Below are 26,869 nucleotides of genomic sequence, written 5' to 3' on the forward strand. Positions count from 1 at the left end.
TTTACCCTTGTCCTTAACTCTGCAGATATTTTATGCCCTTAATGCTGTCTAGCTCTTTGCTTTATTCCCTGAGGAATAGTCTGTCAGGAATGCTCTATCTTTGAACTTGAACCTTTTCTCTCTGTGTCCCAGGTGGTGTTCAGTATGTTCAAAACAATGGGACAGTAATCTCTCTGTCCTATACAGCTGGGCTGGGCATGGGTAATATCCTTTTAGAATAAACACCGAACAAGGCGTGTGTCAATCCCTATTTGCAGTTCCTTTTGTTATTGCTCTATCTTAGAAAGGTGGTATAATGCCAGTGTTTGGTTTGTGTCTTCCCTGTTCAGCCCTGCTCCTCCCTGCAGGTTTGTGTCATTTCATTTAGTTCTGTATCACCACAGTAAAAGTCAAAGAACTTGGTAAGTGTTGACTGAATTTAACTGGGTGAACTAGATAACATGAAAACCGACTTGGAGAAGAGAGGTTTGAGCAAGACTCTATACTCCTCCAGATGCCTGGGTGCTTTTGAGGTAAAATGTTAGGTCCTGACGATTACTAGTAGCAAATCTAGGCAGCTGGCATATGACATTGCAAACTGCTGCCTATCTCAATATGTTTATTTACTTTGGGTGTAATATAGTCCTATGTAAGGAGGGAGAAAAGAGCAAAAGCCTCTCTGACCTATGCATATTCAGCTGGATTACTTCTGGGGAGTTTGGACACACAATTATGGACTATTCTGCAAACTAAGGTAGGTTGGAGCAGTTGAACCAATTCTATATGTATTGTTATCCACTATGAAAAATGAAATGAAAGGCAACTTGCAATAGAACAGAAGTCTAAATATCAAAGCTAAAACTGTAAGACTTATGAAAAGACAAGCAAACTCGACAATGGTGATCCCAGCACTGGGGAAGCAGAGGCAGGATGATCTCTGTGAGTTCTATGCCAGCCTGGTCTACAGAGCTAGTACCAGGACAGACTCCAAAGCTACACAGAGAAATCTTGTCTTGAAAAACCAAACCAAACCAAACCCAAACCAAACCAACCAAACAAACAAACAAACAAAAAACTGAAGAAGAAAAGTCCTTGAGACTAAAGATTTGGTTATGATATCGTAGACATGACACTGTAATCTTTCTTTTCTTTTGTAACAAGCCATTAACTTCTTCATGTGTGGCCAGTACACCTTTACCATTTGTTTATCATAGTGAATATATTCTAATGTGTTAACTTCTGTTTTTCTCTGTTAATATAGTCTGAGATGGTCAAACTTACTATTATTTAGTTCTAAGGTTTAATGATGGGCTTGCCATTTAGGAAAAAAGAAGTAAAGAAGATGAAGGGAGGAAGGTAAGAAAGCATGGAAGAAAGGAGATGGATAGATAGCTTGGATGGGTAGGTAATTAAATGGGTAAATGAGTAGATGTATGATGTGATGAATAGTTAAATAAATAAATGCGTGCTGTATGAAGAGTAAATGAGTAGGTACATGAGTGGATAGATTATGGACAAGAAGATAAGTGATTAGATGATGCAATGAACAGTAGATAAAGGGATAAATGGGTAAGGTTGGATAGATAGATGGATAGATGCTTGGGCATATGAATAGATGGTTGGATGGTCAAAAACAAGTCAGTCTCTCTTGTTTTCTCAATTCTAAGAGAAAAAGCAATCCACCAAAGCTCAAAGTTTGAAAAGCAAACTAACATTTGAAAGATATGTGTCATCTCTGTTTGAGTTCGTCTTTGGCAAGCAACCACAGGCATGCATTTCCCTGTATAAACAACTGTGAACATGTAAAAAGAACACTAGTGTTTAAATTCATTAAATTAACGTCATTTTGAGCTGCTGAGTATATTGTGGGTTGCAAGCTACTCATCCCATCTTTAATTCTATAGTAGTTTTTGTTCAGAAATGTGAGGTATATTAAAGATAGAAGTCTTCCTTTATCATCAAAGAGTCTGGGACCAGTAATTAAATTATTGTAGTCTGCCACCTACTGCTGTGTGACTTTTATTGATTTATCCCTGCAGGCAGTCAGTAAGATCTGAGTGCCAGCACTGTTCTTTGACTATTGAGAATAAGGGGTGCACAAGCAAAAGCAATCAGTTCTGCCCTTAAGGAGCTACAGAATCTTGAAGAATGATGAGAGAACTATGAGTAAAACAAAATTCAGGCATCGAATTGTCAGCGGTGTGATGGAGACTGGCAAAGAGTGCCATGCAAGCACAGACTAGGATGTATGCTTGCTCCAAAGATAGTTATCAGAAATGGCTTAGAGAGGAGTTGGTAGCAACACAAGAAGCAAGTTTGATTGTTCACTGGTAAGGGTGTGGATGGTATTACACACAGAGAGAAAAGTGTGTGCAAAGGCCCTGAGGTCTATACAAGGCTTGTCAGAAAGCTCAATGAGCGGCAAGGCTGAGATTGATGGCAGCAGGGCCAACTAAGAGAGAGCAGTTGAGTGACCCGCTCTGATGGTGGGAGATTTGCAAGTGGCTACAGTTATCTGAATACAGAGGTTCTAGGATATTTCTTGAAAATGTTGTCTCCCTCCCCCTCCCCCTTTCACCTTCCCTTTTTATCTTCCTCTTTCTCTTTCGTTCCCTTCCTCCCTCTCTCTTTAAAACTCTCTCTCTCTTTTGTGAAAGGCTTGTCTTAAGTCTCTTCTGACTCTGCTTTGCATGTGCCTGTGTCTTGCACCAGGGTGAGCACAGTTATGTGACAGCTGCAGTGGGGGATTCAGATAATCCCAAGGCTTGCTAAGGTGAAGACACTTCATATTCTTTGCCAGTGGACTAAATCCCTCCTTTTTCTACCCGTGCAGCATATGCCTGCCCTGGGGCCTTTTCACCTGATTTGTTTTTTTTTTTTCTTTTCCAGACTTATATACTATTCTCTACCCTGTTTTATGCCCTCAGCCTGGCACGAATGGAGGATATCCACCAGCTGCCTGGCTCCCAGCTTCCTGTTGGTAGGATCCTGGCAGGAGATAAATGAGAGGGAAGGGAGGCTGGGCATTTTTTCCATTCTTCTTGACTGTGGGCAGAAGGAATGGAGCATGAAGAATAAAGCGCCTGCAGGTGTCACTGTCTGATCTTCATAAACAATCTCAGGACTCCAGGGAGCATCATTCAGTTTCTCTAAACTCCACTTTCTTGTTAATGAATTTATTGGTACATAGATAAGGTAATTTCAGAAGGCACAGTGTAGTGGGACAGAAGCCAAGTATTTGACTGCTTTGTTATTTTCATGTAGGCAGATAGATATATCACCCTTACACAAAGCATTAAGTAGATTAATTATTGATTTCCTAACTATAGTCGATGATGCCTCATTTATTTGTTTTTCTAAATACTTTATTGAGTCAAGATTGGGATAGAAAAAAGTGATTTGCAGATAAGTATAACCATGAAATGACACCATTATTCTAGTCTGTTATCCATCACCTAAAATAGTTTTTTTGCCTTCCTTGTTTATAATCATTATTATTTTGAGGTAAATGCAGTTAGCACAAAGCCTAGCATCTCAGTGAGGCTCTGCTTGTGGGATAAAGTGTTGCTGACTTTAGTCAGTGTGCTGTGCTGCAGCTTTCCATGCTTCTTGGTGCTTAGCTGTAACCCTGCAGGGTGCTGACTGCATCCCTGATTCACAGCTCCCAGCCTCTGGCTACTACCAGGTTCCTCAATTGTAGTGTGCTGTTTTCCTGTCAGAATTTCTGCAGCTACCCCCTAGGCATTCTTATTCTCTCCTTTTGTATCTTAGTTCTCGAAATTTTGCTTAATATTATTGTCTCCCTCAGTCTCCTTCAATCACTGTGTCTAAAAATTCAAAGCCATCCCTAGTTTTTATCACACTTCCCTACTTTGTGATTTTTAGCTTGTTAGAACAGAGTGGCATGTGACCTTGAACTGCTGATTACCCTGCTTCCTCCTCCCAAGTGCTGGATTTATGGTCACTTGCTCCCACATTTAGTTACCCAGCTATCTATTTGTATTTTTGTCCTTACTTATTTCTACTTTTTGATTTTGTCATTGTTCCTTTTTAAATTTTTTTTGGAGGGCAGTGTCTTATGTTTAGCTCATGCTAGCCTAGAACTTTTCATGTAATCAAGATTTGCCTCAAGCTCACTCTTTTCCTTTCTGAGTGCTAGGTACTACCATGCCTGGCTCTTGGTACTTTTAAATATGTTGTGTTATGATTGCTTTGTGTATCCCTGGATCTCTCATCTCTCCTTTTTTCTCTGTCTCTGTCTCTTTCTCTCTCCATATATATATATATCTATATATATCTATATATATATAGATAGATACATAGATACATAGATAGGTATATATCTATCTCAATGTCTGTTAGTCTCTCTCTGTCTCACATACATTTATGTCTATCTCACACACACATCTCTGACTGTCTCTCACATGCACACACACATACAGGCGCACACACTTTTAATGCCAGGGAACGTGCTCATGATGTAACCCACTATAAGAGTGTTATCGCCATGAACACCCTTTAAAGTGGCACCAGAGTGATATTTAAACTTCCACATTCCTTTCGGGACTTGTATACCACAGCTTGTTTGCTTCCTGTGATAGTCCTCCTCAGTGGACAGAGACAGTGGAATTTATAAACATAGAGAAACCTAGGCTCACAGTAAGGGAGCATCTTGTGCCCACCACGTACTGAGTTCCTGCTATGGATCATCCTAGTTTTCATCATCCTGTGTTGCTTGGGAATGGGCTTTGAAAGACACAGAATACTTCCTCTTTGGAGTATCAGAGGCATTTTGAGTTAGACTCAATGCAAGCCACCTGTGCAACTGTGCAGGAGCGTAACATTATGTAGAGACAGGCTAGAGAGATCCACTCCACTTCATCATCTGAGCAGTCCATTTCTCTCATAGGATAATGCACCTGAAAATGTATTTGATTCATTATGTTGTGGATTGTGTTGGTGATACTTTATATCCCCAGAAAGGCTAGTGCTTACCCCAGTTGTTCATGGCATTGTTCCATGTCCCTTCTGTCACAGAGAGTGACCATATTCTGTTTATCTCTCCTCCTTTGCTGCTGGAGAAGAAACCTGTGTGCTCTATTGTAGTCAGTATTCTCTACCAAACCTCTGTTAATCATTTCCTTCATCGCTCCACTGCACTGCAAATTGTTGCTTGCTTACTCTGCATTTTGGTGTTGCATACACATATATTTTAATTGTAATTCACATCACTTTTGGGAAAGCAGGAATTAAAGTGTATTATGAATGAAGTGTACATTCTTTCTACTGTGCTACACTCAGTTTGCCATTGTTGTGTGTCCTTTTATGACAACACTATCTAAATAGGTTCCTTTTCTGAAATAAAGACTCACTCCAAATATTACTTTTCCTCCTATGATAATACTCTTGATCTTGCTGAATTTTGTTGCTCTTATTTTTATGAGTATGACCAAATATGAAACATGGGCCAGTAGTTCTCAACCTTCCTAATACTGCAATCTCTCTTTTTGTTTTTTAATTTTTAATAAATTTTATTGAGCTCTACATTTTTCTCTGCTCCCCTCCTTTCCTCTCCCCTTCCCTTCAACCCTTTCCTATGGTCCCTATGCTCCCAATTTACTCAGGAGATCTTTTCTTTCTCTACTTCCCATGTAGATTAGATCCATGTATGTCTCTCTTAGTGTCCTCATTGTTGTTTAGGTTCTCTGGAATTGTGATTTGTAGGCCAGATTTCTTTGCTTTATGTATAAAATCCACTTATGAGTAAGTACAGATGATATTTGTCTTTCTGGGTCCGGGTTGCCTCACTCAATATAATGTTTTCTAGATTCATCCATTTGCTGCAAAGTTCAAGATGTCATTATTTTTTTTTTTTTTTTGCCGTGTAGTACTCCATTGTATAAATGTAGCACATTTTCCTAATCCATTTTTTAGTTGACGGGCACTTAGGTTGTTTCTGGGTTCTGGCTATGACAAACAATGCTGCTATGAATAAGGTTGAATATGTGTTCTTGTGGTACGATTGGGCATCCTTTGGGTATATATCCCAAAGTGGTATTGCTGGGACTTGAGGAAGATTTTTTTTTCCTAATTTTCTGAGAAATCGCCACACTGATATGCAAAGGGACTGTACCAATTTTCACTCTAACCAGCAATGCAGGAGTGTTCCCATTTCCCCACAACCTCTCCAACATAAGTTGTCATCAATGTTTTTGATCTTGGCCATTTCTTACAGGTGTAAGATAGAATCTCAGAGTTGTTTTGATTTGCATTTCTCATGGGTAAGGATGTTGATCATTTCCTTCAATGTCTTTCAGCCATTTTAGATTCCCCTGTTGAGAGTTCTCTTTTAGATATGTACTCCACTTTTTTATTGGATTATTTGTTCTTTTGATGACCAATTACTAATTCTTTGTATATTTTGGAGATCAGTCCTCTGTTTGATATGGGGTTGATGAAGATCTTTTAACGTTCTATGGCTGCCATTTTGTCTTATTAACCGTGTCCTTTGCTTTACAGGAGCTTTTCAGTTTTATTTATTAATTGTTTCTCTCAGTGTCTTTGCTACTGGGTTTCTATTTAGGACGTGGTCTCCTGTGCCAATGAGTTCAAGTGTACTTCCCACTTTCTTTTCTGTGAGGTTCAGTGTGACTGGCTTTATGTTGAAGTCTTTGATCCATTTGGACTTGAGTTTTGTGCATGGTGATAGATAGGGATCTATTTTCATTCTTCTCCATGTTGATCTCCAGTTATGTCAGTACTATTTGTTAAATATACTTTTTTCCCGTTTGATATTTTTTCCTTCTTTGACAAAACTTAGGTGTTTGTAGGTGTGTGAATTAATATCTGGGTATTCTTTTCGGGTTCCATTGGTCTTCCTGTCTGTTTTTATGCCAATATCAGGCTGTTCTTAGTACTGTAGCTCTGTAGTAGAGTTTGAAGTTAGGGATTGTGATACTTCCCAAAATTCCTTTCTTGTACAGGATTGTTTTGGCAATTCTGGGTTTTGTATTTTTCTACATGAAGTTGGGTACCATTCTTTCAAGGTCTGTGAAGAATTTTGCTGGACATTGCATTGAATATGTAGATTACTTTTGGTAAAATTGCCATTTTTACTATATTAATTCTCCCTACCCAAGAACATGGGAGATCTTTCCACTTTCTGGTGTGATATTTTATGCTATTGTGTTTCTGTGATTTCTTTCTTAGCCGATTTATTTGTTTTTTTTTTTGTTGTTGTTGTTTTGTTTTTTTGTTTTTCAAGACAGGGTTTCTCTGCAGCTTTAGAGCCTGTCCTGGAGCTAGCTCTTGTAGACCAGGCTGGTCTCGAACTCACAGAGATCCGCCTGCCTCTGCCTCCCGAGTGCTGGGATTAAAGGCGTGCGCCACCACCGCCCAGCTCTTAGCCAATTTATTAACTGTGTAAAGGAGAGCTACTGATTTATTTTTCTGAGTGAATCTTGTATCCTGCTACATTATTGAAAGTGGTTATGAATTGTAGAAGTTCCTTGTAGAACTTTTGGGGTGACTTATCTAAACTATCATATCAGCAAATAGTCAGAGTTTGATTTCTTTTTTCAATTTGTACCGCTTGATCTCCTTTTGATGTCTTATTGATGTAGCTAGGATCTCAAGAATTGCATTGAATATATATGGAGAGAGTGCACAACCTTGTCTTGTTCCTGATTTCAGTTTGATCACTGTGAGTTTCTCTTCATTTAGTTTGATGTTGGCTGTTGGTTTGCTGTATATTGCCTTTATTATGTTTAGGTATATTCCTTGTATCCCTGCTCTCTTCGAGACCTTTATCATGAAGGGATGTTGTGTTTTCTCAAATGCTTTTTCATCATCTAATGGGATGATTTTTCAGTTTGTTTCTATGGTAGATTACATTGACAGATTTTCATATGTTGTATCATCCCTGCATCTCTGAATGAAGCGGCTTGATCATAGTGGATTCGTTTTGCCAGTATTTTGTTGATTATTTTTGCATTAATGTTTATGAATGAGATAGATATGTAATTCTCTTTCTTAGTAATGTCTTTCTGTGGTTTGGGTATCAGGGTAGTTGTAGCCTCATAAAAAGAGTTTTGCAGCCGGGTGGTGGTGGCGCATGCCTTTAATCTCAGCACTCGGGAGGCAGAAGCAGGAGGATCTCTGAGTTCGAGGCCAGCCTGGTCTACAAGAGCAAGTTCCAGGACAGGCTCTAGAAACTACAGGGAAACCCTGTCTTGCAAAACCAAAAAAAAAAAAAAAAAAAAAAAAAAAAAAAGAGTTTTGCAATGTTCCTTCTGTTTCTATTGTGTGTAACAATTTAAAAAGTATTTGTTCTTCTTTGAAAATCTTTTAGAATTCTGAGCAGAAACCATCTGCTCTTGGGCTTTTTGTTGTTGTTGTTGTTGGGAGACTTTTGGTGACTGTTTCTATTTCTTCAGTAGTTATAGGTCTATTTAATTTGTTTATCTGGTCTTGATTTAATTTTGGTAAGTGATATTGATCCAGAAAGTTGTCCTTTTCCTTTAAGTTTTCCAATTTTGTGGAGTACTGGTTTTCAAAGTATGAATTCCTTTGTGTCTGTTGTTATGCCCCCCTTTTCATTTCTGATTTTGTTAATTTGGATATTTTGTCTCTGCCTTTTGGTTAGTTTGGATAACAGTTTGTCTATTTTGTTGATTTTCCTGAAGAACAAATTCTTTGTATCATTGATTCTTTGTATTGTTTTCTTTGTTTCTGTTTTGTTGATTTCAGCTCTCAATTTGATTTTTTCCTGCAGTGAAGTTCTCTTGGGTGAGTTTGCTTCTTTTTGTTTTAAAGTTTTCTAATGTTCTGTTAATTCACTAGTGTCTGATTTTTCCACTTCTTTATGTAGGTGTTTAGTGCTATGAACTTTCTTCTTTACATTGCTTTCATTGTGTACCATAAATTTGGGTATGTTGTGTGGTCATTTTCATTGTATTTTAGGAAGTGTTTAATTTCTTCCTTCATTTTTTCTTTGGTCCATTGATGATTCAGGTGGACATTGTTTAATTTCCATGTGTTTGGGGGCTTTCTGGAATTAGTTATGCTGTTGAATTCTAATTTTAAACCATGGTGATCCGATAAGATACATGGGGTCATTCCAATTGTTTTTTGCATCTGCTGAAGATTTTTTTTTTTTTTTGTTACCTAATATGTGGTCACTTTTTGAGAAGGTTCCATGAGGTGCTGAGAAGAAGGTACATTCTTTTATGTTTGGATGAAATATTCCATAGATGCCTGTTAAGTCCATTTGAGTCATACATCTGTTAGTTCCCTTATTTCTCTGTTAATTTTTTGTCTGACAGACCTGTCCATTGGTCTGAGTGAAGTGTTGAAGTCTCCCACTATTATTGTGTCGTGTTTAATGTGTAATTTAAGATTTAGAAGTATTTCTTTTACATCTGAGTTACCCTTGTTTTCGGGGCGTAGATGATCAGTATTGAGCTCTCTTCTTGATGCATTTTTTGTGACTAATATGAAATGTTCTTCTTTGTCTCTTGATTGATTTTAGTTTGAAGTCTATTTTGTTAGATATTAGGATAGATACACCAGCTGTTTCTTAGGTCCATTTGATTGGAAAAGTTTTTTTTCCCATCCCTTTAGTCTGAGGTGATGTCTGTCTTTGAGGTTGAGGTGTATTTCTTGTATGCAGCAGAAGGATAGATTCTGTTTTTAAATCCAATCTGTTAGCCTGTGTCTTTTTATAGGTGAGTTGAGTCCATCTATATTAAGGACTATTCATGACTAGTGATTGCTATTTAATGTTTGTTTGAGTTAAGATTATATCTCCATGGAGCTAGACTAGAGTTAATAGGTTTCTTCCCACTTTATAAAGCCAGGGCTATGTGTTTTGATAACATGTAAGCATGTGAGAGAGTAAACATTTCAATATGGATTGTGCAAAAAACTGGAATAATTTATCTAGCGGGGAATATGAACTTAGTAGTAATGGAGAATCAAATTAAATAAACTTGCAATGGTTTGTAGGCTTTTTGGAGATTTCTTAGTGTTGGTTTCAGAACAATAACATGAAAGCCCATTCTAAAGTTAGCAAGGATCCAAACATGTCAGCATGGGTTGTTGTCCAATGACATTTGAAACTTGTCTGCATGAGTGACAACTTTAACTTAGTGTTAAGCGGGTAACAATGTGCTAAGTAGGACCTTGTTTGGAATACTATAGTCTCAGCCCCTTCTATACCTACTTAGGCAGATACTCTGGTACAGTGGCCCTACTGTGATCCTGGTACCCACTAGGGTCTGGGAACCACTGCTGTATATACTGGGGGAAGTCCAGAAGTGTGATGTGTGTGTGTGTGTGTGTGTGTGTGTGTGTGTGTGTAGATATGTATCATACATATACACATATATACATATACACACATTTGTATTTATTTTGTGAATGCATGTCCATATATGTGTATATATAGGTACTGATGTATGTATATGTAAGCATATAAAGACCCAGAACTGATATCACTTGTCTTTCTCACTCTCTTTCTACCCTGTATAAGGAAGAAATGGTCTTTAGCTAAACTTCAAGCTCACTCTGTCTTGTCTAGTCAGGTTAGCCAGCTTGTTCCAGGGATTCCTTGTCTCTGTTTTTCATGTGCTGAGGTCATATGTGGGACACAGTGCCCACTTAGGTGTTACACGGGTGTTTGGAATCTTAACTGTGGTCCTTGTGTTTGCATGGTAAACCCTGTACTTACCTGACTATCTTCCCAGCTACTATAACACATTTTCCTTATTCAGTCTTCTCTCAGCAGGCATCTATTCCACATGATGGCTTCTGTGAGTAATACTATAATAGTTCTATATTTGACAACCTGAGTTTGATCACCAGCACCACGATGGGGAAACCAGCTCTCCCAAATTGTTCTCTGATCTCTGCCATTGTACACACATACCCACGTGCATATGTACACAGACACACACACACACACACCTACACCACACACCCAAAACAGACACAGTTTCTGCATGGTAGCACATGCCTTTAATGTGAGCATTGTACTTATTCCAGTTTTGTCCTCTGACATACTGATATCAGTTCAGGTCATATGGCAGTTTTGGTCCTAGTATTTTAAAAGGCCTTTATACTGGTTTCCATAGTGTCTAGGCCAATTTGTATTCCCAGCAACAGTAGAACGGGGTGAATTTTCAGCTCTATATACCAATGAGAAAGAGCAAGCAAATATGTGGATTTACTATTTCTCACTTAACTTCCTAGTTAAGATATGGTAACTAGGAAGACAAATTCCTGAACTCAAATCTCCAAGTAGAGAATTTGGAGTGTCCATCTCATTTGCATTTTGCATCAGTGTGTGCTGACTTTACAGTTTCCACAATTAACCACCAGTAATTGTGGGATGAGTGAATCCCAGAGTATAATTGAAGTTCTTCCTAGGAACAAAAGAATGAACCTGCATTTGTCTTCTGAATAAATTACAGATTGTAGGACATTGTTGGCCAAAAGTTCATGAGGTTCCAGAGTGGAGTAGAAATAACGTCATTGCTTTTCTCTATCCAGTTTAGGGTAAACTGCAACTATTTTTTGAAGCAGGATACATCGATTTCTTTAATGAGCATCTAAATGGTCAAACCTTCTGGGACAGTTTTGTGTAATCATTCCATGAGATCTCTATTTTCCATCATCTGTAGCTATATCAATCCCCACACTCCTTTTATAATAAAACTGCTTAGTTATAAGAAACTAGATATGAAATGAAACTTGGAGCTTCATTGCGAATTCAGCCTTCCAATGGTATGTTTTGCTTTCATGATTCGGGGGTTCCACAAAGGGAAGATTTGGAGGCCAAACACCAAACAATTTAGTCACAGGGAAAGACAGTTGTGCTGCATTTAAATGCTTTGCTGCCATTGTTTATTAGACTGCTTTCTTCAAGAACAGCAGTGGCACATTCTTAGAGACAGTAGATTGTGTGCCATAGAAATCTATTACATTTCATTTCATTTGAGACCACAGAAAGGTGTAAGGGCCAAGTGAGATCATTGGCTCCTCTTCTTTTTACCTTCTAATGCCTTTGTTGATGTTTGTTTTTCCCAGTGCTGGAAATTGAACCCAGTACCTCAGGCTTTCTAGGTAAGCTCTCTGTACTGAGCCACACCTCAAGCCTCTGTTCCATTTCTGAGAGACTGGCCTTTTCTTGTTGGCCTCGATAGGGTGTTTCCCATCCCCATATCCCTATGTACATATCTACTCTCCATCTCCCTTTCTTCCTCTCTGCCTCTCTCAGTTGTTGTGTCTCTAACCACTGTTGCTGTCCTCTGTGTATCCACTTGTTCCTTTCTGGTTTGGACCTTGTTTGGAGTTAAATTAGCATTTCCTGATGATGCACCATGTCACTCCTCTAGTTGCTTAGTAGCAGACTGTCATTCTGCCCTTCCTTACTGCCAGTGGGACTTCCACACTAGTGAATACTGTCTGTTCTCTTGGGTACTTCTCTTGCAGGGCATTGCTTCTGTAATGGGTCTGTTTCCACTTGCCTGTGGTTCTTAGGGAAGGACCATTGTTTCAGCTGAAGCTGACTTTTTGACCAATTCAAGGGCATCATCAAGAGGCTACCAGGTCATATAATCAAATCTCTCCAGATGCAATTTCCTAACATTGAATCTTGAAGTAGTTTCTTCTGGTTTGGTGATGAGGCCACTCCACTCCCTGGGCTTCACTTTCCTTAAGTATAAAATGTTCACCATGCAATTTCAAACAGATGTTAGCCCAAAGTTTTATTTTCAGACACCTGGAGCTTCTATTCAAAACTCCTATTTCGAGCTGGTGAGTTGACTCAGTTAGTAAAGTGCTTTTGGAGAAGCATAAAGATCATGAGCTACAGCCCAAATGAAGCCAACAGAAGAGGACCCAGCTCTTACATCACTGTGTCTTCATCTAACTTGGGAGAATAGGACAGAAAGTGAGCAGCTTCTCAAAAGTCAAAACGCTGCCTTGTAGAAGAGCTGAATATAAGTCCAGAACCCCAGATACTTGTAAAAACATCCTACCATTGCGTGCAGCCACCCTGGGCCTGTAAAGTAGGTAGTCTCAGGGCCTGTTCTGTGGACAAGGGAGCCAAACCCAGGGAGTTCAGGTAAGTGACCAGAGGGTTCCAGAACTAAACAAAGTGAAGCTCAGACTCACATGCAAGGTGAATGTAGGTAAGTAACTTGAGTCTAGATCTGAGTGTGTGTGCATGTGTATGTGTTATGCCAAGGTCACTCTCATGTATCAACAACTCTCTTTAAAGACAGAAACAACTTAATACTGGACTTGATTGTGCTCTGTCCAGATGCCACTGCTATTTAAAGCTCTCTCTATAATTATTATATGCTTTACTTTTTTAACTCTGTTCTTTAGAGTCACTGAATTTTAGAAAGGTATTAAATGCTATTGTCCTTGGGACTGGAGAGATAGCTCAGCTGTTAAGAACACCACTGACTGCTCTTTAAGAGGACCTCTAGTACAAAGGGATTTGATACCCTCTTCTGACCTCTATGATTACTGAATGCACATGGTGCACAAACCTACAAGCAGGAAATAACACACACATAAAATAAAAAAAAATTTAATTTTTAAAAAAGCCATTCCATCCTTGTATTTTATCAGGCATTCAACCATGAACTCACCACCTTCAGTGAAACATCATTTGATCGATGACTGTTCTCCACATTATATTTCAAACTTCTTCAATGCTTCTTGGGGTGCTCAGTATACAAACATTATTTCCTGGTAAATTATTGCTGAATGCCCAAATAAGTGAGTGGATAAATAGAAAGGCAGGGGAATGAGTAAAGAGGTAGATGAAGGGATGGGCGAATGGATAGGTTAGTAGAAAGGTTAAAAAGTTGGATGAATACATAGTTGATATGTGGGTAAGTTAAAAGATGAATCAATTAACCTTAGTAACCTCTAAACATCTTTCCCAGCTTTAAGTTGCTGTAAGAGGTGACAAGACCACTTATGCTCCATGGCTGAGGACAGCATCAGTCCTGAGCTAGGACCTTCTATCCATCTATCTTCTTCCTATCCAGACTATATCAGAAAAGTATCACCAACAGATATAATGCAATAAGAAGCTGCTTGTGAGTTTGGCTTTCTGCCCAATACAGAATAAGGCAAAATCCCTGAAGTCTATTAAACCTTCCCCTTATTTATAAAGAACGCAAGACAGTTGTTATGTATGCTCTTCTACTGTCAAACCTTTGGAAGGTGAGGGGAAATCCACTACACCTTATATCTACATCTCCACTTGCAAAATAAAATTTCCATTCAACAAACCAGTTATTTGAAAAGCTGTATAAATAAAGCACTATTGGGCATTTTCCAAAGGCTCCAAAGACAACAGCTCATGAGAGCCAAGTGTTTACAAGCAATTCAAGAAGATTAAAAAAATTATACAGGAATGGAGAATAATGTGGTACAAATTTTATTAGTGATTGTTGAACCTTTAAAGAATAGTCAGCAATTAATCTAGGGATGGGATCTAAAAGGTGGGCTTTGATCGAACATGACTATACATGTAAGAAGAAAAGATCAGGATACTCACAGGTTCAGAAGGAAGGCAGTGTGAAACCAGAGGGAGAAAGCAGCCACCTACAAACCTTGGGCAGTGACCTCAAAGTATACTAGCTCCTTGAAAACCTTATCTGGGACTCCCAGTCTCTGGAACTATGAGTCAATGCTGTTCTGTCTGCATTAGTTACTTTTGTTATTGCTGCTGTTATTAAGAGGTGTCTTCAGGAAGAAAGCATTTATTTTTGGCTCCCAGTTGGAGGGTTCAGTATGTTTTGGTGGCAAAGTCAAGGAGGCAAGAAATTATGGCAACTGGTCATTTTGCATCCACAATCAAGAAGCACAAATGAATGCTAGTACTCAGCTCAGTTTCTCCTTTTTATTAAGTCCATGACCCCAGCCCAGAAAATGGTGCTGTCCATAATTAGTGCTGGTCTTCCAACTCTGATAATATAATGCTAGATAAATTCTTGGACATGTGTAGCGTTTTATTTCCACAGTGATTCTAAATCCCATCAAGTTGACTGTCATAATTAACCTTCATCGTACCTCGTACCTTATATTCCTTAGACTTAGGGTTTTTTTTTTTTTTTGAAGATTCACTTACTGTTATGTATATGAGTATTTTGCCTGCATGAATATATGAGCATCATGGTGTACAGAGCCTGGGGAGACAAGAAGTGAGTGTTGAATCTCCCAGACCTGGAGTTGCAGGTTGTGAGTTGCCATGTAAGTGCTGGGAACTGAACTCTAGTTCTCTGCCAGAGCAGCAAGTGCTTTTTAAAAAGTGAAAATAGATTTCTTTTATAGAATGTATATTGATAGTACTCCCTCCTGCCGAAACTTCTCCCAGATCCTCCTCAGTTCCCCTCCAACCCAAATCTACACTTTTCTTTCATTAGGATACAGGCATCTAAAAAATTAGTAACAATAAAATAAAATAAAACAAAATAAACCAGAATAGTACAAAACAGAGAAAGAGAAGGAAAAGAGCCAAATAAATACATATTGATAGAGACACACATACTTGCATATACAGATATCCCATAACAACATAAAATCAGAAACTATAATATAATGCAAAGAATCTATAAGGAATAAAGAAGCCCCAACAAAGCACTGTGAAAGAAAGAACATCCATAAATGAGGTTTTCGTTTGTGGATTTTTTTTTCTTAATGTGCTCACGTGTGCATGTATTTCTGTATATGTGGTGTGTGTGTGTGTGTGTGTGTGTGTGTGTGTCTGCGTGTGCGTGTGCGCGTGCGCGCGTGCACACGCGCAATCTGCTTCTGGACATGGATCTTGGCCTTAAAAGTGGTTTGTATACCCAGTACTTTAAACCTGAGCTCTCTCTCCAGCCAGCCCAGACTGGGATATTTTGGAGTCACTACCTTAGACACTTTGTATGTCACTTTTTCTCCAAAAGCCATCATGCCTGATACGCCATCATAATTACTTTGCCTTGTTCTTATCCTTTCTCTCACTCTCATCTCTGTCTCTTGTTTTCCCTTTCTTTTCTTTCCAGTTTTTCTTCCTGCTCTCCCTAATCTACTGACTTCCTTGTTCTTTCTTCACTGTCAGTAGGTTCTGTTCTATCTTGGTGACAAGATCATCACAGTGGAAAACATGGGATTGTGTTTTATTCCCTCATTGCATAAGATGGTGAGGGGAATTTTTCCTAAAGGTCTTATTAGGTGCTCTTTGGAGCTGCATCATTCCCTATACTTCAGACTTCAGCAGCTTGCTCAAGTATCACTGTATCACTATAAGCCTGGTTCTATCAAAGTGGCACAAAAAAACACTTGAAGGGCCCATACCTGGTGACTCTTCTTGAGATATTTCCTGAGCTAAATGTACTGTGATTCCCTAGTTTCTGTCTCCCCAACTTTCTCAGCTGTGTTCATTGTTGTCGATCTCTATGGGGATACTCACCCCCACACCCACACAGTACTACTAAAATCCCAGTAGTGACATCAGTTCTTGGGTATGTAGGTTGCCTGTGGGAGGTAGCTCCATCTGGAAGCTAAATAGAGCAACATAATCATGTTCTTTTCCTTCCCCCAAACCTGTCTGTATTCCTTCAGGTTGAGACTGCCAATCAGGATACTTCCAAATTGACACTTTTCTAAACTATCTTGATATTTTAAAAGATTCTTATGATTTCAAAGAGCTGGGAGCTGGGTGTGAAATTGGCTAGGAAGCAGTGCAACTTGAGGCAGGAAGCAGGAGGAAACATATGTGCCTGAATTCCTGTGTCTGGAAAGTCTTGGCTGTGTCCTGCAGATGTAGTTTTGGGCTTTCTAGCTGTTAACACTTGGAGCCATTCTCAGTCCCAAAGACCGTACATGGCAAGATTGATTTTTACAAATTTGATTATATGGCACCTGAGTGCTTCTCTTACCCACCTCAGTATTCTTTGGGTTTTCCCATTGAATGACACAGCATGATAATCGGGGCCACAGGACAAGTGTGGTCCTGAGAGACATCCCTGAGAGGCAGTGTAGGATGGATGCCCAGGTGCTTTTGCCTCTTCTCCCCCTTTTTCTTTGCCGGCCATAGCATCATTCAGCCATCATTGCTCTTTCGTACCTCTACTGGATCAACTGTAGATGATAGACTTTATACTGGATGGTGGGGGCTACTCATGGTGTTTTGGGTTGCTTTCATTTTGCAGTGAGTCCAGAATGTGTGTCAGGATCAGGAAGAATCAGTGCTGGTGACTGCTCTTGAGTAGAAAAAGGTACACTTTTAGGGTCTTGCTCATGTGTTTTGAGAAATATAACCTTTCTGTAGATCGTTTAGATCCCTGTACATCCCCACCCCTGAAGAGCTAGATCATTCTCCCAAAGTCATAGGTTGTGTTTGCTAGAGTCCACATAATGCTAGCAAAGGAATTTTGCAAAGATGTGAAGTCACTTACTTAGGAATGTTCTTAGTTTACATAAGGCCAAGGCTAACTTGCTCTGAGTCACACAGTAGTGAGGAAGATAGGACACTTGAACCTGTGGCCTCCTTTTCTTGCCTACGGTGCTTCCCTTGCAAAGATTCACTTTTCCCAGTCATAATCCTTGAGGCTGCCTACCCCACATCTCAGGTGGTTCCCTTCTAGGGAGCTCCCTCCTCAGGTTGGTGAGAAGGCTCCATTTAGCCATGAAGTCAGTATTCTTGTGGTCTGTCCTAGGTGAGAGTCTGAGCCTTATGAACCATGCAGGCATTTGTATGCAGCCAGTATGATGGGATTAAATAAACACAGTCCCGATCAAACTACACACAGCCATCACCTCTCTGGAAAGACAGAGCCTAGCAGAATGCTGATCTTTGGAAAGCTGCTTTCTTACTGTTGCGCACAAGGTGGTGTTAACTGTGAGGGGGCCCTGTGTTCCAATCTATTTATTGATGGAAGCAGTTTTCAGTTATAATCTATGGGACTCTTGGAACATGCTCCTTTTCTGAGCTCCAGTTATTTCATCTATAAACTGAGCCTATTGATGTGTGCATATAGATTTTTAGAGTTAAAATAAAGGAATATAAAATATATCTCACAGAATCCTGCATTTGTCAAGCCTAAATCATTGGACAGACACTCTGCTTATCCAGCTGTGGTGCTTTGGTGATTGTTGTCTCTTTGTCATGGATGGCAATGATAGGGTGTATAATGAAGTATAAGGTCTAGAACCTGGCCTGTGACTGTTTGCAATGATTGAAAGCCACTCTAATCATAATAGAATGATAGGAAATTCTGAATAATTGAGCAGAAAAATATGTTATTCTGGTAAGTCATTGTATTCTTTGGGGACTAAGTCACATAAGGCTCAGAGGATGTTGTAGGATAGTGAAGAAAGATATCAAAAGACAGATAGCAGGGCATTCATTGGAGATATAAAGTAGGGCTATAGCAGGTGGCTACCAGGTTATAATTTACTAGTGGTATTTTGTCACCTGCTTGTTCATCACAGTCTTCACGAACTGCATAACTCTTTTTTTTTTTTTTTTTTTTTTTTTTTTTTTTTTTTAGGTTTTTCAAGACAGGGTTTCTCTGTAGTTTTGGAGCCTGTCCTGGAGCTAGCTCTTGTAGACCAGGCTGGTCTCGAACTCACAGAGATCCGCCTGCCTCTGCCTCCCGAGTGCTGGGATTAAAGGCGTGCGCCACCACCGCCCGGCTGCATAACTCTTTACCTACTGAATTGGAGGTGTTTATCTGTTGCTGGGTCTTAATGTCTTCCTCGCGGGAGGGGGTAAAAAGGCACATCATCAATGAACACAGATGCTAGGAGTCAGGTAGAAGGCTTACAGCAGACTCGGTTATTTAACAGCAGGGGGCTTATATAATATCCTCCCAGCATCCAGGTGGTTTGATCCATTGACAGTTGATAACTCATGCTCATATCTCATTGGCTAGGCACAATCAGGACCTCTGACAGTGCCTGTTGCTAGGCACTCAGGAAATACCACTTGATAGCTAGGCACAGATAAGACCTTTGACAGCTCCAGGCAGACTCCAGGTTGGCTCCTTTTAGCCTTGTAGGCCTTATCTTCAAAAATAAGTCTTGCCACCATTATATCTTCTAAAATGGGAAATGGACGACAGTTAGAATAGGCCCGTGGGCATGGTCAAATACAACACTCTTTAAATAGCTCAGACAGAGCACTGAGCCTTGCAGTACAGTTAGCTGTGCTTAATGTTTTACCAACACACAGTCCTTTGTGGTTGGAAAGTCGGATGCTCAGAAAGCATCCTTGCTTTTCAGTTGTGTCAGATACTGTTGTTGCGAAACTCTAAAAGCAGTGATCCATCTTTTGTTTGAGATTAAGTGACTGCCCAGTGTCAAGACATTGGATCGGAGCTCAACTCGGATCTCCCTTTGGTCAGGAAACCCGCTGCCTTCAAGCCCTCTCTCTTGGTGACAGAAAGGCACTGGCTTGGAACCTCTTTGTGTCTAGCCTGTGACCTCAGGGTCTAGAGACAGTGCCAGAGCAGATGCAGCTTGATCACATCCAGAGTTGCTCTGTGCTTCCTTAGTGATTCTTTTAGCTGCAGGCAACATAAATCCTAAGGAGTAGCAGGTAGTAGTAGACTGCAGAGGTGTGTGCATGGGACAGGGCATACAGGGAAAGTAAGAAGTGCTGGAAAACCTTTTGTGAATGTAGACTAGGACTACCAGTTTTTTCCTCTTTTTGTAAAATTTATTATATTTTCTGTAAAATTTATTATAGTCTACAATAAAAGAAAGGAAAGTCAGTAAAATGGAGAATTAGACACATTGTACTTCCTAAGATTTAAGAAGTTCAAATGAATAGATGTAGTACTTTCCATGGGCAATGTTGTTATGGTGTCCCTCAGCTGATGCCCTTCCTGCCCCTGGTCAGGATCCATGAATGTAGCCCAATGCACAAACCCTTCCATCATGGATTTGGTTTGCTTGGTCATTTTCATTATCTCTCAGTATTTCTGAAGATATACCCCTTTGAAGCTGTCACACATTACCAAATGCCTCCTTGCTGAAAATAATCCACGTTTGATGATCATTTTGGAGGTTTGAAGTTTAAAAATCATTCTTACAGGCAGTGTGTCAGGTCCAGGATGTAGGGATAGTCCTTATCCTTACTGCTTTCAGCTTCTATAACCTACATTACTTGCTTTGTGATCCTTTCTTCTTTTCTTCTTTCTACAAAGCACATCTCTCCAATCTCATATCTTCTGCCACAGTGCTGTGTACTCTCACTTGAACCTCCCCCATACACTTCTCTTACATGGACGTTTGGGGTGACATGAAGTCTATTTAGGGATAATATCCCCATCTTGGGCACTCATCATACTTTGACAGCTCCCTTTACCATGGAATGCAGCATTCACATTGTAGGAATTATTGTTCAGATCTCCTTTGCTGGAAGGGCTATTACTAGCAAAAGATAATGTGTACATCAGTCTTTATGCCCATCATTCTTACTGCTTGTCTTCAGTTTAGCATCCTCTCTGTGAGGTTCTGTTTCCCTGATCTAGCGCTATCCTGCATCATTAACCTAGTGATACTATAAAAAAATACTTAAAAATTATTTATTCATTTATTTAGAGACAGTTTTTTTTTTTTTTTTTTTGTAGACCTTGTCCTGGAACTCACTCTGTAGAATTGTCTGGGCCTGAATTTAGAAATTCACTGGTCTCTATCTCCCAAGTTCTGAGATGAAGAGTGTGTTCTAATACTACCAGGCAGTGATGCTCTTTTCCTCCTTGTTCATGTAACATCTGGACCCTGCCCCTTAGAAACATGTACCACATACTGTCTTGTCACTACTGGTTTATTTATCTGCCTGTTTGGACAGAGGCTCATGGAAACTACTTCTTATCTCTGCCACACATCATAACCAAACATGGCAGGCACTATTTCATGCCTCCCCAGGAGCATAGGTCCCAGAGCAAGAGCACTGCCTTCCTTCATGGAAAAGCCCCAAGAAGTTCCGTGTTCTGTTTTCCATGGAAGCTTGTTAATCTCAAAATCGGATATCCTCCTGAATCTCCCCAGTCCTCTGAGCTTCTGCATTTTTGGGTCCCCATTTTCCTGACCCTTCAGCTGTCTAATTCCTTCTTTGTTGAGCTTCAGTATATTAGGCTAAGTAAAAGTGAGTAGACAAGTTCCTATTAACATTTATATTGCTTTTCTTTGCTATTTTTTGGCAAGGTTCTGCAAACTATGACTGCAAAAAATGTTCATTCATCTAAATAATGTCCCTGTTGGTGGCTGGAATCTGGCTTTTTGCTGGGCTTTAGGAAAGAAGAGGTGTAGGGGTTTTCCAAACTCAGAGTGGAATAGAGGCAGGAAGGTGAGACCAGAAAGTGCATGTCAGATGCATTCCATTCATGCCGAGTGCACACCGAATTGTCTGCTCTTGTGCTAGGCTGTGGTGTAGAGAATTAACATCCAGTACTTAGTGAGTGGGTATGAAGGTCCTCATTTTCCACTGACTACAATGTTTCTTCTTGCTCTCTATCTCTCTTCTTTGTTTTCTGAGACAAGGTCTTATGTAGTTCAGGCTTACCTTGAAATTGCCTGTCCTCTATTTACCTGCTGCCTCCATCTCTAGAGTTCTAGGATTACAGACTTGCACCAGTAAGCCTGGTTTATGCAGTATCGGGGATCAAACCCAGGGCCTCGTGCATGCTAGACAAGCATGTTATCAATTAGACTACTTTCTTAGCCTATATTTCTTTCATTTTATAAAATAATCCTTTTTATATGTATATCAGTTTATTTATATTTTCTTTTGTAAGTTTATTTAAATTTTTATTATATATTTGGTCATTTTATTTCTCCATCCCTAGTGCCCCCCAGATTTCTGTCCCTATAGATCCCATTTCCCAGTCTTTCTCTCCTTTCAAACCCACCAAAATCAAAAAAAGTGCACGCACATGCACATGTGCACACACACAAAATATAAAGAAAAACATTTTTTTTTTTAAAATGGAGTCTATTGGAAGAGGAGGTAGAGAGAGTTGATCTAACATGTTTTCTAGGAAGTAGTATTTGAAGATCTGCAGGTGAACTGAGGACAGTAAGGATTCTCAGGGCAGAAAGGATAATGAAAACAAAATCAGGGAGCTGTGAAGGTAATTACTTTGTTCAAGGCAGATACTTTAAAATTATAAGCTGGTATAGATCTCCCATAAGGTAGTAGGGGAAGCTGACAAGTAGTAAGATGCATGGAAGGACAGAAGGTTATAGCTTGAGAATGCATTTCTGCCTTAGTCTAGAGCTAAGCATATGGAGTCTGGGAGGAAGACTTGAATGATCATCAATGTTTCCTAAGTTAGGAAGCACATTGATATAGACTTGGCTATCAAAATGCAGAATGATTACTAAGAGATCTCTTTTTCTGGCGAGTTCTGGGTATACCGATGCTCTTGATGTATGAGTCATACCTGGTATCATGAGGGAGTAGATGGAGGGCAGGTACTGTGAGGGAATGGTACACTCATGTTGCTGTATGGTTAAATGGTTCAGTGGGTATGCAGTAGCATTATGGAGAACAGCATAAGTGGAAGGCAGAAAGCTAAATTGGTGTAAAATCTGTTTGGTGAAATGGAAGAAAAACTTGATTCTTTATGTGGAAAGAGTTGGAGATATAGTAATCTCTCTATGGCAAGATACATTAGCATATAACAATGATTATCCAAAAGCCCTGAACTATAGGAGTATTTATCTCCTGTTTATCAGGAGGTTGACCATGTAGGTGGTGTGCTAGTTTAATGGTGTCAGAGGTTCCCAGAATCTCGTCTTTGTTTCATAACCCTTGCTCTAGGCTGAGGGTTGGTAGTGTCCAATGTGGTCCTCATGTTCCGTTTTACATTTTTTTTTCAAACACACTATACCTCTTCTTCATGTGTTTGATCCGTGAAGTGCCTGGTACTATTTGTAGTCCCAGCACATGCTATACTAGTTGAACCTCAATGTATATCCTATAAAGCTTGCTGGCAGGATGGAGCATGGTTTAGGGGTTTATACTAGAATAGTACTCCCCAGCCTCTGATCACCGGCCCATCTATGATCATAGCATCTTTACCCACAGCTTTTCAATTATCCAGTCTTGGATAAACCTAAGAGTGTGCATGTATCATAAGCTTCAGGAATTTCTAGTTTCCTAAGACAACCCTTAGTGATGATGATCTTCTATCCCTCAGGGGACCATGTGCTGTGATGGAAATAGACCTGGGAAATAAATACAGAGGGATAAATTAAAAATTGAACAACAGAGAAATATTTGTGGTCAAAGTGATTGAAGTCTTATTTTAAGTTTTTTTCAAAACAATCCCTATTTCTCCTCATTTTTGACGCCAGTGACTGTATGATACACTGTCATTCATATATAGCTAAGACAAAAAAAGTCTTTTCAATAAACTATGTAACAGTGTTATCTCATCCCCTCAAATCTTTCTTTTTACTTGTAAAAGAGCCTCTTCAGAGTTATTTAATTGCCTTTTTTTAGAATCATGTTCACATGAAAGGGGAAATAAAGGCAAATGTGCAGATTTGCAAATTCCTAAAGCTTCTCTCCTCACTTAGTCTCACTCTTTGACGTTCATTTGATGAGTGTTGACTTGTCTGTGCTTCTTTCTTTCCACTTGTTTTGAAAGCACTCTCAGTGGGTGCCATGACTTAGGGCAGTCCCGCATAGGGTGAGCTGAGGCCTGCTTTGTCTCTTTCTTCCTCGCTTCTCTTTCAGGAATAGTGCTGACCACATCTGATTCTGAACCACATCTCACAGTAGCGTCCAGATCATAGCAGTTGGAAGAGTGATCGACAGGATTGCTGTGGAGGCCACTGTGATAGTTTATATTGTCTGTCAGCTTGACAAGATTAGGGATCACTTGGGAAAGGAGCTTCTGGGAATACCTGTCAGTTGAGGTGGGGAGACCCATCCTGATTACCCAATTTAACAAAAAGAAGAAAGGGAAATGAACATCAGCATCTATTTCTCTCTCTGCTTCCTGACTGCAGATGTCCTGTGACCTCCAGTACCAGCCACCATGACTTATATGTGCCACAAGGGACTATATTCTCCAACTATGAGGGAAAGTTAAAGTTATCTTTCTTTATATTGCTTCTGTCTGGTTATTTGTTCAAGCAACAAGAGAAGTAACTGGTACAGACTCTAGTGCCCACTATGGAAATCTATGAATGTGATAGTTGTGCAAGCCATGTCATCATGGTTGTGTGGCTTCTGACCATTAATAAATGCTTCTTCCTTTCATTTATTCTAGAATATGAGATATTTTAGTCAGTAAGAATGTTTGTCTTGCTATGGGTTCTCAGATAATATTTGCCATAGGTGTTCATATAAATAGGAAGATTGGTTTTTGATTGGAGCCCCAGACCTTTGTGAAACAAGCAGATAGGCATTACTATAAAAGGGTATAAAATATTGAATGAGTAAAGTGCTGTGGGAAAAAGTAATTTCTTTTCTGCAAAATTGTAGGAAGAACTTTTTGAGTAATTTTGGATGAAGTTAGGGCACTTATAGTACAAATACTTTGGTTTAGGATGTAGCTCAGTTGGTAATGTGCTTGCTCAGCATACACATAAGTTCGATCCACAGCATTACATATACTGGACATGTTGTAATATATGCATGCATGTACATGCATATTTGTAATCCTATCACTAAGGGAGTTAAGGCAGGTTATTCAGAACTTCAGTTTCATCTTTGGCTATATAGTGAGTTTGTGGCCAGACTGGGCTACATGAAATATTATTGGCATGCAAATTTTATTGATTGCATAATGATGATGCAGAGATCTTCTTTGGCAAGAGGATATTTATGTTGTTTGATGAACAGCAAGGAAGCTATTGACTTAGATGAATTGCAGTTCAATAAATATTTGATCAGTGACCCAGGCTGGGATGTCAACAGCTAGTCCTTCTAGATATTTTAGTTCTAATTGAGGGTTTGCCCATATGCAGGTGATCATGAGCATCCACTGCAAATGAGGCCCCCACCCCCATTTACTGGAGTGAGTTTAATCTTTAAAGGAACAAATGTCTTAACTGCCTCTTCTCCAGAAATAATCCACAGCAGACAGATATTCCCATTCCTGTCTGTCACGTTATTCCAGGGAGAACCTACAATGTCCTTCTTTCTCAGAAGGACTCATTGCATCTTGTCTCTGAACAGCAGTTCAACCAGAGAGAAAGACGCACACTAGTAGATGGGTATTGAAGGCAAACATTTTCATTCATGAGTGTGTTCTCAAAACAGAGCATGGGGCTTTCAACTCATCCTTCTTTGAAGAACACAGCAGAGGAAGAGACTCTGTCAGCACACTGGAGTCGAAGCACAGAGACTTGGGTTTTGATCTCTGTTCTGCCAGTAATTAGCCAAAGTACTGTGCCCATCAGAGTTCACTCCAACAAGAAAATGAACAAGTTTGAGCAAAAATGGATTTATTATTATCCACGAGTACATTCTGTACAGAGTTCAGGGGAGGCTCTGAGCTAAGAAGCAGTGTACAGAGCTCAGAACCACACAGGATCAGGCAAGCTGGGAGACTAGTAAGGAAGCCATTACCAAGCACCAGATCGGAACTATATACTTTGTGTGTGGATATCTGTGTCAGCAGAGTGGCACCATAGCATTTGTAAATCGAGAAGTTTGATGCAGGCTTGCAATCAATCAAGAAGTTGATGCTGCTGCTTCAATGCCTCTGCACCCCTTAGTGTGTGATCTGAAGTTCTGCCTCCTGCAGCACATGTGCCACCAATCTAGTGCTGAGACCTTAGCCATTTCAAATTCTGGAAAGTTCCAAAGTTACATTTCAGCGCCCCGAATAACTTATCTGGACATGTACATGCAGTCATATGTGCTCACTCACACTGAGAAATGGACACACATTAAGTCAATGAATCTGCTAACACATAGTATGACATACAGTTCTAAATATGGGCTTGTTTAGAAAAGAGACTATCCCTCCACTGTGGAAGCCATAATTTTTAATTTACTGGCTCAAAACTCTAAACTAGGCTTTGTGTTAATTTAGTGGGTTTTTTTTATGTTTGATATAGCTTTTCATGTTTAGACAGGAAGTTTTAGGGAAGTCAACAAAGGGGAGACAGTAGATGTTTAATGGATTAATTAATTGATTGTTAATTAATGTGCCATACAATGTTTATCATGAAGAGACGGGCTCTTTTAAAAGAAGGAAAAAAATTAGTATTAGAATAATTTTACTTTTTTACTGGATGGAACTCATTGATGAGACCTATGGGTCCCAGCCAGTCTACTCTTTATATCAGAAGTAGAAAAATTGGACAGGTGCTGGCCAGGATGATGGGACTTGCTAGGAACTTAGAGGGCAGCTTGGGGACATTGGAAGCCCTTTGGTCTTTGCAGAGCTAAGGTGAGAATAATGATGGACACTTTGCCCAAGTGCTGAACACTGTTTGCTACAGACAGGTGCTCTCCTATTTCTTCTCATTGCAACTCCAAGAGACAGATGGGCACTAAGATACACTACACTGGGTCTTAAGACCTACATTTTTTCCTATTAGGCTGGCTCTGGATTTAGAGCTATGTGTCAGTGTTTGTGTGTTTGTGTATTTGAGTGTGTGTGCATGCGTGCTTGCTTGTTTGCTGTTTCAGGGATAGAACCCTAGGCCTTACACATGCTAGGTAGATGATTCACTCCAGTCCTGACTTAGTATAAAGCAATGTTGTGTTAGGTAAGTTTCTTAACTCTTGTGAGTTTCAACTTCCTCCTCAGAAAGATGAGAAGAGTTAATGCTCTTGGTTGTGAGGGATTTTGGGTGAGAATAAGCATATGGTATTTCTCAGTAGGTATGCCATACAATGTTT

At 39.7% G+C, this 26,869-nt stretch overlaps 1 protein-coding gene and 1 non-coding gene across 6 annotated transcripts in view; both read left to right on the top strand.

The window, feature by feature from the left end:
• Large1 (LARGE xylosyl- and glucuronyltransferase 1) overlaps positions 1-26,869 on the top strand; it is a 533,170-nt gene that overhangs the window by 168,960 nt on the left and 337,341 nt on the right. The gene's annotated exons all lie outside the window — the stretch shown is intronic.
• On the top strand, positions 19,440-19,574 carry LOC119802371. Its single transcript, XR_005283388.1, has one exon. It is a non-coding gene; the product is annotated as a small nucleolar RNA SNORA76 (small nucleolar RNA).

The sequence above is a fragment of the Arvicola amphibius genome, chromosome 15 (genome assembly GCF_903992535.2).
Source record: "Arvicola amphibius chromosome 15, mArvAmp1.2, whole genome shotgun sequence".
Classification (NCBI taxonomy): domain Eukaryota; kingdom Metazoa; phylum Chordata; class Mammalia; order Rodentia; family Cricetidae; genus Arvicola; species Arvicola amphibius.